Source organism: Silurus aristotelis, assembly GCF_946808225.1.
Source record: "Silurus aristotelis genome assembly, chromosome: 8".
In the NCBI taxonomy this organism is placed as follows: Eukaryota; Metazoa; Chordata; class Actinopteri; order Siluriformes; family Siluridae; genus Silurus; species Silurus aristotelis.
Window position 1 is genome coordinate 8,820,122 of NC_139581.1, and position 15,175 is coordinate 8,835,296.

Sequence of the window (15,175 nt, forward strand, 5' to 3'; positions counted from 1 at the left end):
GAAGACTTGAAAAACAGCAGACAAAGTAATTATACAAAATAGAAAGACACTCACCAAACAGAACAACAAACAAACCCACACATAACCAGATTCAAACGGAAACATCAAGACAGACAAATGCAAAGACCAATTAAAAGACAAGTATACCATGACAAAAATAATGCCACCTTTACCACAACAAAAGTAAAGACAAATATAATAAAGCACCAAAAAACAAGGCAAAAGGGGTAACTTAAATACATCACATTAACAAGGAGCAGGTGGGAGACATTAAGCAGTTAGGGGCTAGGGAATAGTGGCTAAGGGAGTAGGGGCTAAGGGCCCAGTGGCTAAGAGGAAATGTATCTATATATTAATATATTGTTGTTTTTAGAAGTTTCTGTCACTGAGATGAATTTTTTTGTGTGAGCAATAAGACTAAATCTGATTAATTATGCCAGTGTTTAGGTCAATCTGCTGGCACTTAAAATGTTCTATTTTTATATGAATTTGCATATAAAATGTATAATGTATATATTTGCAAACCGCTACTGGTTGGGTACATTCATTTTCAGTAACTTTAATGTTAAACTACAGTTGGTGACTTCAGACAGCAAACTGGACTGATCTGGGATAATTGGACATTTTTATTTTTTTAGTGTAATAACTCAATTAAATATACAAATGGAATAGTCCTGTATCTGACAGCAGCTTAACCCTGTATGGCATTGCATTATTTAGTTTTGTCTTTTGAAATTCTGCTCATCACCGACTAGACATCTGGTGCATAACTGATAGTGATTAAGCATTGTAGGATTACAGACAATGCAAGCCATTACCGTCAGTGCAGTGTGTATTTGGTTTTGTGTATGTGTGTGTGTGTGTCCTAACAACCTTCCTAACAGCTGTGTGAAGTCCTGCTAATGTGTGGTAATTAGCACTGATTCCAGGGTCCTGCACACAGCAGTGTGTACATCTGTATGAGTGTGTGTGTGTGTGTGTGTGTGTGTGTGTGTGTGTGTGTGTGTGTGTGTGTGTAAGAGAGAGAGAGAGAGAGAGAGAGAGAGAGAGAGAGAGAGAGAGAGAGAGAGAGAGAGAGAGAGAGAGAGAGAGAAATAAAGAGAGAGTTCATTATCGGCCCAGTCCATTATCCTGAGTGGTCTAACTGCAGGTGTTAAATGCGCCATGATCTTTCCTGTGTCACTCTCTCAGCTCGATAAACTATAGATCAAATAATTAAGTAAGTAAGGACACACTGAGGTACACTGGATCATTTTGAATATCAAGACTAGATGCTCACCTCACATACTGTAGACTAAAAAAAAAAAGTTTATGGACTCACCTTAAGATTTCTATGTGCCTTTTGAACATCCCATTCCACATTTAGTCCCATTTGCTGTTTTAATAACCTTCACTTTTTTGGGAAGATGTTTCTCTATATTATAGAAAATGTGTGATTTCAGTTACAAGGGTGTTAGCAAATTCAGCTACTGATGTACAGTAGGGTGAGAAGGCCTGGGTTGCAAGACAGCATTCCAAATCATGGAAAAGGTACTGTAAGGTACTGTATTCAGTAGGGTTGAGGTCAAACCTCGACAGTAGGTCACCCCAAATCTTCCACTGCAACCCATGCAAACTATATCTTCATGAAGCACACTTTGTGCACAGGGGCGTTGTCATGCCGATGCACAGGTTTCAGTTTCATAGTTTAAGTAAGAGGGAAAATGTGATCAAAAGGCATTCTATACAATTATGTGCCTCCAACTTTGTGGTGACAGTTTGGGGAAGAACCAAATACAACTGGAAAAGTGTCCAAATACTTTTGTCCATGTAGTGGATTTGTCTATTTAAAAAATACTATTAAGGCTATGATTTTTAGTGCAATGTGTTAGATGTTCCAAAGAATTCTATATTTTTCACTTCTTTTGGATGACAGAATTGGAGAATTGGAGCATGTTTGTTTGCCAGTGCTTTTTGCTTTCATTTTCTTCTCATGAATACTATTTATTTGTGAAAGAACTCTCCAGGTTCACTGTTGGATTTAATCCTGCTTTTGTTTCAGAAGCTTATTTGTCCAAATCTGCTTTGAATGTAATATTCTTCCCTGTGATATCAAGTAGGTGGTAGGTCATTAAAATGTGGAGGAAATTGAAGATCTTTACTCTTATCTGCCATCTGGATTGTTCCCCCATGATGGATCTATCAGCTGTTCTTCTGCTCTCCGGTTCCTCACTAAAGCCCAAGCAGAGCTCTGCATATCAAACTTTGTGAAACATGCATCTGCACGACAGACCACTTACATATTAATGAATATGGATAAGCATTAGTGAATGCTGAAAGAAAAGCATTTGACAGACTCCAAATGCAGTAAACAGTGAAATTTTTTACACTCTTCAAAATTATGGATTGACTCTGTTTTAGGGTCACAAACATGAGTACACGCCTTACTTTTCAGCAACCATTTTAATATTTATTTTCAAGAGACAATACTATGGAAATAAAAATGAGATATATAGTTTTATATAGTTTATATAGTTGTCATTGTGCAGCTTGTATAGCAGTACAGATTTCCTAACATATAAAGACATTAATGGCATTATTGACTAAATAACTCGCAACGAAAGTGAATACAGTCAACCCCCGATAATTCGCGGTTCGGAACTCACAGTTTGGAAAATTTGCGGGTTCTCGTTCGGAACCTAACTAACAGCAAGCAATCCCACAGTGGGACCAAATGTTCAGGAACGTTAGGAATAACGTTTTAAACTTTGTTTTCACTAACAAATTTCATAATGTTTAAAACACATTATTGTATTAAGATAAGATAAGATAAGATAAGATAAGATAAGATAAGATAAGATAAGATAAGATAAGATAAGATAAGATAAGATAATACCTTCATCCCACAGTGGGGAAATTTCTTTGTTACAGCAGCAAGAAAAAAAATAAAAATAAATGCAAATATATAAAAGAATAGACGAATAGACATACTATAGTATACAAGTATATACACAACACAATTTATAGATACAAATAAGGAAAAAGTATGTATTGCAGGTAATATTGCACACAGGTGGTATTGCACATATTGCAGGTAATATTGCACACAGGTAGTATTATTACACAGTTAAACAGTAATAACAGTAACTATTACACAGTTAAACAGTAATAACAGTGTGTATTATAGTGACTGGTTTACTGGGAGCAGCTTTGATTGTAAAGTCTAATAGCAGCAGGGAGAAAAGACCTTCTGTATCGCTCCTTCAGACACTTAGGATGTATCAGTCTGTCACTGAAGGAGCTGCTCAATGATGAAACGGTTTCATACAGGGGGTGAGAGGCATTCTCCAGTAATGATGATAGTTTTGCTACCATCCTCCTTTCTCTTACCTTCTGTACAGTGTCCAGGGAAATCCCCAGGACTGAGCTGGCCTTCCTGATCAGCTTGTCTAGTCTCTTCCTATCTGCAGTAGAGATGCTGCTGCCCCAGCAGACAACACCATAGAATATGGCTGAGGCCACCACAGAGTCAATAAAGGTCTTCAGTTGCTCTCCTTGCACTCCAAAAGACCTTAGTCTCCTCAGCAGAAAGAGTCTGCTCTGCCCTTTCTTATAAATTGCGTCAGTGTTGTCTGTCCAGTCCAGTTTGTTGTTTAGGTGAACACCCAGGTATTTGTAAGAGTCCACTCTCACAATGTCCTTTCCCTGAATGTTTACCAATGGTAATGATGAAGTGTGTTCGTGCCTATGGAAATCCACCACCAGTTCTTTGGTTTTCCCCGCATTAGTCTGGAGGCAGCTCCGTTGGCACCAGTCCACAAAGTTCTGTATAAGTCCTCTGTACTCCCTGTCATCAATGTGACAATGTATAGATGAATTCACTAAGGTACCATAGGGGCTGCAGGGTGCGTAAAAATTTGACGGATTTTCAGAACTCGCGGGGATCTTAGAACCTAACCTGGTTCTGGTGGACCACTGTACACCCTAAGTGAACATGTCAAAACTGTGTCTAAAGTTTTATTATTTTATGTGCGTACACTTGTTATCTAGCATTGCCTTAATCCTCCTGCACATCGAAGTCAACAGAGCTGCATAGGTTGTTGCTGGGATCCTCTTCATGACATCATGGAGTTCAGGTCTGTAAACATACTTTGCTATTCAATCACCCTCATCTTCAGCTTCCTCAACAAGGCAGTGGTCCTCTTGGTGGTGTGTTTGGGGTTGTTATGTTGGAAAACTGCCATTCGGCCTAGTTTCTGAAGGGAGGGCATCATGTTCTGCTTCAGAATGTCACACTACATGTTTGAATCCATGTTTCCCTCAATAAACCACAGCTCCCCAGTACCTGCAGCACTCATGCTGCCTCAGACACTGATGCTCTTGGTACTCCTCACCAGGGTTTTGCCACACATGCTGGACACCAGTTGATCTCATCAGACCACAGGAAATGGTTCCAGTAATTCATGCTCTTGATCAGGTTGTCTTCAGCAAAATGTTTGTGGGCTTTCTTGTGAGCCAGCTTTAGAAGAGGCTTTTTTCTGAGACGACGACCATGTTACAGTGTGGCGTATGGTTTGCACCAAGTAGACCTACCGCCTCTGCAACCTCTAAAGCATGCTGCAGCACTTATATGTCTGTTTTTTGAAGTCAGCTTCTGCACTTGACACACAGCATGAGGACTCAGCTGCTTTGATCGACCCTTGTGAGGCCTGTTTCAAGTGGAAAACGTCTTGGAAATCGTCTGTATGACCCTGGCCACTGTACTGTAATTTAGTTTCAGGGTATTACTGATCTTCTTATAGCCTCGGCCATCTTTGTGGAGAGCAACATTTCTAATTCTCAAATTCTCAGGTTTTTTGCTATAATGTGCCATGTTGAACATCTGGTGGTCAGTATGAGAGAATTGTACTTAAAACATTAAAACAAGGTGAAACCAGTATCTTATTTTTTTTTGTCAAGCAGACAAAAAAAAAATTAACATGATAAATAGGACATGTGGCTTTGCACGTTTAAGCGACATACAGCTGTTATCACTTAGAATTTACTCACTTTTGTTGCCAGTTATTTAGACAATAATGGCTGTATGTTAAGTTATTTTCAATGGACAGTAAATTTGTACTGCTATACAAGCAGCAGGTGTGGTGTTTAATAATAGGTACTTAAATGCAACCTGTGGTCCTGAGCTATTATAATAGCCACCAGTGTCATGTGTTCCTGTCCCATTCTTTTCTTTGGATGGGTTTCTCTCTAATTGGAGACCACTCTGTGAAGCTGGGGATGATTTCATATCCACAGCTTAAAGATCCATGTAGTTATTAAGCAGCTCAAGAACTTCGAGTTGGATTTGAACTGTAATTAATATCAGCAGTTTACTAAAATACAATGCACAGGACCACAGGTCGCATATATGGCTCCTATCAGTGCACAACTCAACAATGATGGATTTGTAAAGAATGGATTTGGTGACACCCAGATGACGATGATCCTGTTTTGACTGGTTTCTCTAAAGGTTTCTTCCTCATGCCATCTCACCGAGTTTTTCCTTGTTACAGCTGCTACTGGCTTGCTCACTAGGGCTAAACTTTAGGGAACACACTTAAAGGCACGAAATCTGCATAATGCATTCCTCTATACAACTTTATACTTCTTGTTGTTTTTCTATAAAGCTGCTTTTTTAAAGCTTAACAATGTCCATTGTTAAAAGATCTATACAAAATAAAAATAAACTGATTTGATTTGTTTTATATGTTAGCACACTATCAAAATGAATTGCACTTACATCCATTTTCCTGGTTAATACTTGACAATGTTTTTGAAATAATGCTCCACTTAATGTCTTTGACATGTCTCAAAGCTCAGCTTGACTGACATCACAAAGCAAATACTGTATATTAAATCAAACCAAATTTTATTTGTCACATACTAATACATACAGAGTACGACATGCAGTGAAATGGTTTATACGACTGTCCGGCATGAGGGAATAGAATGGGGAGAAAAAAAAAACAAGGAAAAAGAGGCAGATAAAGAGTATGAACTATGTAAGATATAAAATATATAAAGACATACATGAGGAAAAGTGTATATACAAGGCAAGCCTATGACAGTAAACAGTAATCAAGTAGGTTGAGGTGATTGTCTTTAAAGTAAACGTGTGCGGTGTGGTGTGGTATAAAGTGCACTGTGCTCTGCAAGACCACATATATATATATATATATATATATATATATATATATATATATATATATATATATATATATATATATATATACAGTGAGGAAAATAGGTATTTGAATACCCTGCTATTTTGCAAGTTCTCCCACTTAGAAATCATGGAGGGGTCTGAAATTGTCATCGTAGGTGCATGTCCACTGTGAGAGACATAATCTAAAAAAAAAAATCCAGAAATCACAATGTATGATTTTTAAACTATTTATTTGTATGATACAGCTGCAAATAAGTATTTGAACACCTGAGAAAGTCAATGTTAATATTTGATACAGTAACCTTTGTTTGCAATTACAGAGGTCAAACGTTTCCTGTAGTTTTTCACCAGGTTTACACACACTGCAGGAGGGATTTTGGCCCACTCCTCCTTCTCTAGATCAATCAGGTTTCTGGCCTGTCGCTGAGAAACACGGAGTTTGAGCTCCCTCCAAAGATTCTCTATTGGGTTTAGGTCTGGAGACTGGCTAGGCCATGCCAGAACCTTGACATGCTTCTTACAGAGCCACTCCTTGGTTATCCTGGCTGTGTGCTTCGGGTCATTGTCATGTTGGAAGACCCAGCCTCGACCCATCTTCTAAGCTCTAACTGAGGGAAGAAGGTTGTTCCCCAAAATCTCGCAATACATAGCCCCGGTCATCCTCTCCTTAATACAGTGCTGTCACCCTGTCTCATGTGCAGAAAAACACCCCCAAAACATGATGCTACCACCCCCATGCTTCACAGTAGGGATGGTGTTCTTGGGATGGTACTCATCATTCTTCTTCCTCCAAACACGTTTAGTGGAATTATAACCCAAAAGTTCCATTTTGGTCTCATCTCACCACATGACTTTCTCCCATGACTCCTCTGGATCATCCAAATGGTCATTGGCAAACTTAAGACGTGCCTGGACATGTGCTGGTTTAAGCAGGGGAACCTTCCTGCCATGCATGATTTCAAACCATGACGTCTTAGTGTATTACCAACAGTAACCTTGGAAACGGTGGTCCCAGCTCTTTTCAGGTCATTGACCAGCTCCTCCCGTGTAGTTCTGGGCTGATTTCTCCCCTTCCTTAGGATCATTGAGACCCCACGAGGTGAGATCTTGCATGGCGCCCCAGTCCGAGGGAGATTGACAGTCATGTTTAGCTTCTTCCATTTTTCCAACAGTGGACCTTTTTTCACCAAGCTGCTTGGCAATTTCCCCGTAGCCCTTTCCAGCCTTTTGGAGGTGTACAATTTTGTCTCTAGTGTCTTTGGACAGCTCTTTGGCCTTGGCCATGTTGGTAGTTGGATTATTACTGATTGTATGGGGTGGACAGGTGTCTTTATGCAGCTAACGACCTCAAACAGGTGCATCTAATTTAGGATAATAAATGTAGTGGAGGTGGACATTTTAAAGGCAGACTAACAGGTCTTTAAGGGTCAGAATTCTAGCTGATAGACAGGTGTTCAAATACTTATTTGCAGGTGTATCATACAAATAAATAGTTTAAAAATCATACATTGTGATTTCTGGATTTTTTTTTGTAGATCATGTCCCTCACAGTGGACATGCACCTACGATGACAATTTCAGACCCCTCCATGATTTCTAAGTGGGAGAACTTGCAAAATAGCAGGGTGTTCAAATACTTATTTTCCTCACTGTATATATATATATATATATATATATATATATATATATATATATATATATATATATATATATATATATATACAGTACAGACCAAAAGTTTGGACACACCTTCTCATTCAAAGAGTTTTCTTTATTTTCATGACTATGAAAATTGTAGAGTCACACTGAAGGCATCAAGGGCTATTTGACCAAGAAGGAGAGTGATGGGGTGCTGCGCCAGATGACCTGGCCTCCACAGTCAACGGACCTGAACCCAATCGAGATGGTTTAGGGGTGAGCTGGACCGCAGAGTGAAGGCAAAAGGGCCAACAAGTGCCAAGCATCTCTCAGGAAACTCCTTCAAGACTGTTGGAAGACCATTTCAGGTGACTACCTCTTGAAGCTCATCAAGAGAATGCCAAGAGTGTGCAAAGCAGTAATCAAAGCAAAAGGTGGCTACTTTGAAGAACATAGAATATGAAATTTTTCAGTTGTTTCACACTTTTTTATGTATATAATTCCATATATAATTCCACATGTGTCTACAATTTTCATAGTCATGAAAATAAATGAAACTCTTTGAATGGGAAGGTGTGTCCAGACCTTTGGTCTGTACTGTATATATATATATATATATATATATATATATATATATATATATATATATATATATATATATACACAGTGAGGAAAATAAGTATTTGAACACCCTGCTTTTTTGCAAGTTCTCCCACTTAGAAATCATGGAGGGGTCTGAAATTGTCATTGTAGGTGCATGTCCAGAAAAAATCCAGAAATCACAATATATGATTTTAAACTATTTATTTGTATGATACAGCTGCAAATAAGTATTTGAACACCTGTCTATCAGCTAGAATTCTGACCCTCAAAGACCTGTTAGTCTGCCTTTAAAATGTCCACCTCCACTACATTTATTATCCTAAATTAGATGCACCTGTTTGAGGTCTTTAGCTGCATAAAGACACCTATCCACCCCATACAATCAGTAATAATCCAACTACTAACATGGCCAAGACCAAAGAGCTGTCCAAAGACACTAGAGCCAAAATTGTACACCTCCACAAGGCTGGAAAGGGCTACGGGGAAATTGCCAAGCAGCTTGGTGAAAAAAGGTCCTCTGTTGGAGCAATCATTAGAAAATGGAAGAAGCTAAACATGACTGTCAATCTCCCTCGGACTGGGGCTCCATGCAAGATCTCACCATGTGGGGTCTCAATGATCCTAAGGAAGGTGAGAAATCAGCCCAGAACTACACGGGAGGAGCTGGTCAATGACCTGAAAAGAGCTGGGACCACCGTTTCCAAGGTTACTGTTTGTAATACACTAAGACGTCATGGTTTGAAATCATGCATGGCCTGGAAGGTTCCCCTGCTTAAACCAGCACATGTCCAGGCACGTTTAAAGTTTGCCAATGACCATTTGGATAATCCAGAGGAGTCATGGGAGAAAGTCATGTGGTCAGATGAGACCAAAATAGAACTTTTGGGTCATTATTCCACTAAACGTGTTTGGAGGAAGAAGAATGATGAGTACCATCCCAAGAACACCATCCCTGCTGTGAAGCATGGGGGTGGTAGCATCATGCTTTGGGGGTGTTTTTCTGCACATGGGACAGGGCGACTGCACTGTATTAAGGAGAGGATGACCGGGGCCATGTATTGTGAGATTTTGGGGAACAACCTCCTTCACTTAGTTAGAGCATTGAAGATGGGTCGAGGCTGGGTCTTCCAACATGACAATGACCCGAAGCACACAGCCAGGATAACCAAGGAGTGGCTCTGTAAGAAGCATATCAAGGTTCTGGCATGACCTAGCCAGTCTCCAGACCTAAACTCAATAGAGAATCTTTGGAGGGAGCTCAAACTCCGTGTTTCTCAGCTACAGGCCAGAAACCTGACTGATCAAGAGAAGATCTGTGTGGAGGAGTGGGCCAAAATCCCTCCTGCAGTGACCTGCTGAAAAACTACAGGAAACGTTTGACCTCTGTAATTGCAAACAAAGGCTACTGTACCAAATATTAACATTGACTTTCTCAGGTGTTCAAATACTTATTTGCAGCTGTATCATACAAATAAATAGTTCAAAAATCATACATTGTGATTTCTGGATTTTTTTTTTTAGATTATGTCTCTCACAGTGGACATGCACCTACGATGACAATTTCAGACCCCTCCATGATTTCTATGTTGGAGAACTTGCAAAATAGCAGGGTGATCAAATACTTATTTTCCTCACTATATATATATATATATATATATATATATATATATATATATATATATATATATATATATATATATATATATATATACACACACACAAACATACACACACACACACACACACACACACACACACAATAGTATGTACTTGAAGTTCTCTAAGGAATGGCATTGTTTTAATGTTTGAGATATAACCCACAGATGATGTTTGTTTATAGCTTTAATGAAGTCTTTGTTTTAAAGCTTTAATCAAGTATGTTTATTTCACAAACACATTGAAAATGTAGACACTTGATCTAATAAACATGCTGCATAATCTATTTACATCTAATTAAAACTTTAACAATGAACAAGATTATGAAATGAATTGGTTAGTAAATTCTGAAGCTAGACAGCACGTGTATAGACTTCAAGAGTGACAGGAGTTATTTAAAGCCCATGCTTAAGCCGGCAGGCAGAGTAAAGAGCTATAAATCCGAGCATTTGGGACAGTCCCATCCAGATCTTTCCTCTGATACACCTATCTTTGTTGTGTGGCAGTTGATCGCTTCGTCAGTAGGAGATAAAAGAGCTTTGGTAATGGTCAGGATGGGAGGGAGATGTGTTTAACTGGCATGGAGACACAGAGTTTGATGGGTTTAAAGAGGCCTGATGTCTACAAACAAGAGTGATATATAGAGAAGGGTTAGTAATGTCTAGAAAAAGAATTATACTAAAAGCACAGCATATGCATAGGGTTGATTTTTTTTTTTGAACAGATATTAGAGCACTCCTAATATTTTTTCATCAAGGGTTCATCTTTACTCACGGCCTCAACACTCACAATCTGATTTACCCAGATCAGGCTCCCCTGTTACTTGGCTTATATCCATATTAATCTGGTTAGATGTGAACACATTCTCTCCCAAAAACTGGTCAATCACACTGAAACAGAAAAACTGCATATATACATACTGCACATGTAAAGCAATGTATTTCTTTCTCAGAAACGTATTTAATCACTATCTCTTCAAATTGATGCATGTGCAAGTGAATATTCTGGTTCACAAGAGTCACCTTTTACCTGTTTTGGAGAACTAGTTGATCATTGGTTAATCTGATGCGGTTCACTCGCCTTTATTAGTGACATTCAAGATTCACCTACAGTCACATTAACCAAAAAACATTTAATAGAAATTTAAGCTTGACAGATTCTGACAACTGGTTTAACTATTTTGCATTCAATGACTTGTGCAATGAACTGATGCAGAGATGTTTTGGGGTTAAAACTATTCAACTGTGTTACGGATAAACCAGGCGTCAGAAACGGAGGTAAAACAGATTGTCTTTTATTTGGTTTAAACATGCAAACACAAGCGAGCTTGAGATGAGACTGTAGCAAATGGTAAACCTAACTGAGTGCTTCCTTTGAAGTGTAGCCAGGAGCATGGAAGCACAGGGAACAAGAGCGGTAGATAGTCCAGGTGATCTACGATCGTAACTAGTAGATCGGATGGTGAGTGAAGGGGAATAGGGACCTTGTAAAGGGGCCGGGTAAATGGATGACAGGTGTAGGTGATTAGTAGAATGGAGAGGCTAAGCGAGAGTGGTGAGTGAAGGAGGGAGGCATGACTGGTGGCTCCCTGACAAGGTGAAACCAGTATCATATATTATCAACAAGAGATAATGTAGAAAACAGCATACAATTGTGCACAAGCAACCAAATGAATGTACTAAAGCATATGCACAAGTGACTAAATGAAGTGAAGGTTGAACAAGTAGTTTTGATGATTTTATTTCTGAATTTTAGATCTGAAAATGCTCCAAAGCAACTGTAAATAATTTGGGTATAAGTTTCCTATACATGTTTTTTTTTTTCATAATTATATTATTTCACACCGATTTATATTGTGCAGTCACTTACATTTGGGAACTAAATACATTTACAGTTAAATGTTTCCTTTAACATTTCCCGTTATTCACAATTTACACCAATTTTAAAAGCAAGATACATTTTGGCGAACTGTCCAGAGTCTCAGTATTCTCTAGCCATCAAAGTGTAGGTATTTAACTTTGTAATAATGCTAAACTGACTAAATAAATGATAGTGAAACCTGCCCTGTGTTTATAGATGATGTTTGATGTCTCATTCTGTCACTATACAGTATAATCTAACAAAAATAACACTTCTTTCATCCTCACTGAACCAGCAGCAAATTAGAAAACATTAATAGCACCAGGTCTTCCTTGCTTTAATCAATAAAAGAGGAAGTAATGTGATAGAGTAAGGGGTAGCCTCTGGAGCTTTTCATTTATCTCTATAGAAATCCATCCATTGTGAAAGGGAGCGTTCGTGAAAGGTTGTATTTGGAGCAGTGAGATTCTAGTGCGATTCAAGAGGACTGACAGATAGCATAGCCTCGCTGGACCAGGCTTTTTATTCTTTTCTCTGCCTCGCTTTCTCTTCCTGTCCTTCTCTGTCTCAGATGCTCAGGAGAGCCTGAAGTGCTGTGGTATACTGTGAAAGAAAGAAGCACTCAGCCAGTCAGCCTGCTGCAGGATAAAAATCTACTTTAATATGTCTCCTTGTGCAGGATGGCCCTTTAAGGCATGTAAAAGTCTTCTCGTAAGTGTTTGGCTTGAGGAAACAGCTATTTTTAGTTCACTGAACTAAACCCAGCTTTGCAGAGCTATCTGACAAGTGGGAAAATGTACAAGTTGTGGATAAAGAAATTCATTATAGAATTCATCTTTACTTTAATGCTTAAGAACTTAAAAAAATTGCACATCTTATACAATTAATGTGTAGATTCTTGGGTAATAATGGTCATCATTTTTGCCTTTTATTCAGAACTAGTGTCCTACTTGTACATATGGTGAAGGAGTACAATTACAATCTTATTTAAATGTTTTTTATTCAATTATATTTCTTCGGTACCTGCTTTCTTTTGTACCTGCTCGGCACAGATCTAGATGAACACTGGGCATAAGGCAGTTAAAAACCCAGAGAGTAACATGCAAACACACATTCACCACTGCAAGCAATTTTACATAGCCACACACATACTGGTAGTTGCAGAGGAAACTGGAGAACCTGGAGTCAACCCACATAGACCTAAAGATGCAACATCTTAGTTTCTGGAACTGGATAAAAATTTAAGCTCAGGATCAGGAACTGTGTAGAATATCTTTATCATGTCAATTTTTTTCACAATTTGTATACTTCACACACTATATATTTACAAAAGTATTGGGACATCTGACATTTCCAGCCTTTTCCCAAACTGGTACCACAAAGTTGGATACAATTGTATAGGATGTTTTTTAAATTTGCTAGCATTATATTTTCCCTTTATTTGAACTAGGGGACCCAAACTTGTTCCAGTGTCCCTGTGCGCAAAGTGAGTTTTTATCCAGATAAGATGAAGGATCTGGACATTAATGTAGGTGGTTTATGTAGAATTTGGTCATCAGTGGTGTTTGAAGGTAAATGTGCTTGGCAAAAGCCTGTACTTTTCTTAAAATCCTTAAATAATTTCTCAAAAGTAAGTATTTGTCTCAATAAACATCTCATTGCCATCAGAATGACAAGTCCTCATGTCATGCCAGTATGATGGTGCACGGTTTCAGTATTTCCTGATGTAAACTACAGTTTGGATTACAGTGATTTAAACCACACAAGGATGAATTTCTTCTATATGGCAGATATAAATTTCAACAGCATAAATTCATTTATTCGATTTCATATTTAATTTATATTGATTGCAAGAGACTGGACAGGATTTACACTTTTACTGTACTGTACTAGTGTTTGTTCATTTCTTAATGGTTCATCCATTTTTAATTCTGTGTTTTTCTCAGTCTGTATACGCTCGTCAAATAAAGATTCACAAGATTCACCTTTGATCTGTTTTAGAGAACTAGTTGATCCTTGGCTGATCTGATGTCATTCACTAACCTTCATTAGTGAAGTTTAAAATTCATCTGCCCAATTCAACTTTTCAAGACACATTTACAAAAAAAGTTTAACAGAAATTTTTGTTTGACAGATTACGACAACTGGTTTAACCATTTTGCTTTCAATGACTTGTGCAATGATCTGATGCCCAGATGTGTTGGGGGTTAAGACTATTCAGGTGAAACCAGTATATTATATTTTGATCAACATGACAAACAACTGATAATGTAGGAAACAGCAGACAATTGTTCACAATGAAATGAATGTACTAAAGCATTCGCAATTTGGTCAAAGCAACAATAAATGCTTTTATGATGTGCACACGTGACTAAATGATGTGGAGGTTGAACAAGTAGAGAATTTTATAACTAAAAAAACTCTATTTTGGACACTACTATATAAGAAATGCTGAGTAGTTAATCCTGAGTAGTTAACTGTTGTTGCTAAAAACAATAAGTTCAAATATCAGTAGGAGATAAAAGAGCTTTGGTAATGGTCAGGATGGGAGGGAGATGTGTTTAACTGGCATGGAGACACAGAGTTTGATGGGTTTAAAGAGGCCTGATGTCTACAAACAAGAGTGATATATAGAGAAGGGTTAGTAATGTCTAGAAAAAGAATTATACTAAAAGCACAGCATATGCATAGGGTTGATTTTTTTTTTTGAACAGATATTAGAGCACTCCTAATATTTTTTCATCAAGGGTTCATCTTTACTCACGGCCTCAACACTCACAATCTGATTTACCCAGATCAGGCTCCCCTGTTACTTGGCTTATATCCATATTAATCTGGTTAGATGTGAACACATTCTCTCCCAAAAACTGGTCAATCACACTGAAACAGAAAAACTGCATATATACATACTGCACATGTAAAGCAATGTATTTCTTTCTCAGAAACGTATTTAATCACTATCTCTTCAAATTGATGCATGTGCAAGTGAATATTCTGGTTCACAAGAGTCACCTTTTACCTGTTTTGGAGAACTAGTTGATCCTTGGCTGATCTGATGTCATTCACTAACCTTCATTAGTGAAGTTTAAAATTCAACAATAAATGCTTTTATGATGTGCACACGTGACTAAATGATGTGGAGGTTGAACAAGTAGAGAATTTTATAACTAAAAAAACTCTATTTTGGACACTACTATATAAGAAATGCTGAGTAGTTAATCCTGAGTAGTTAACT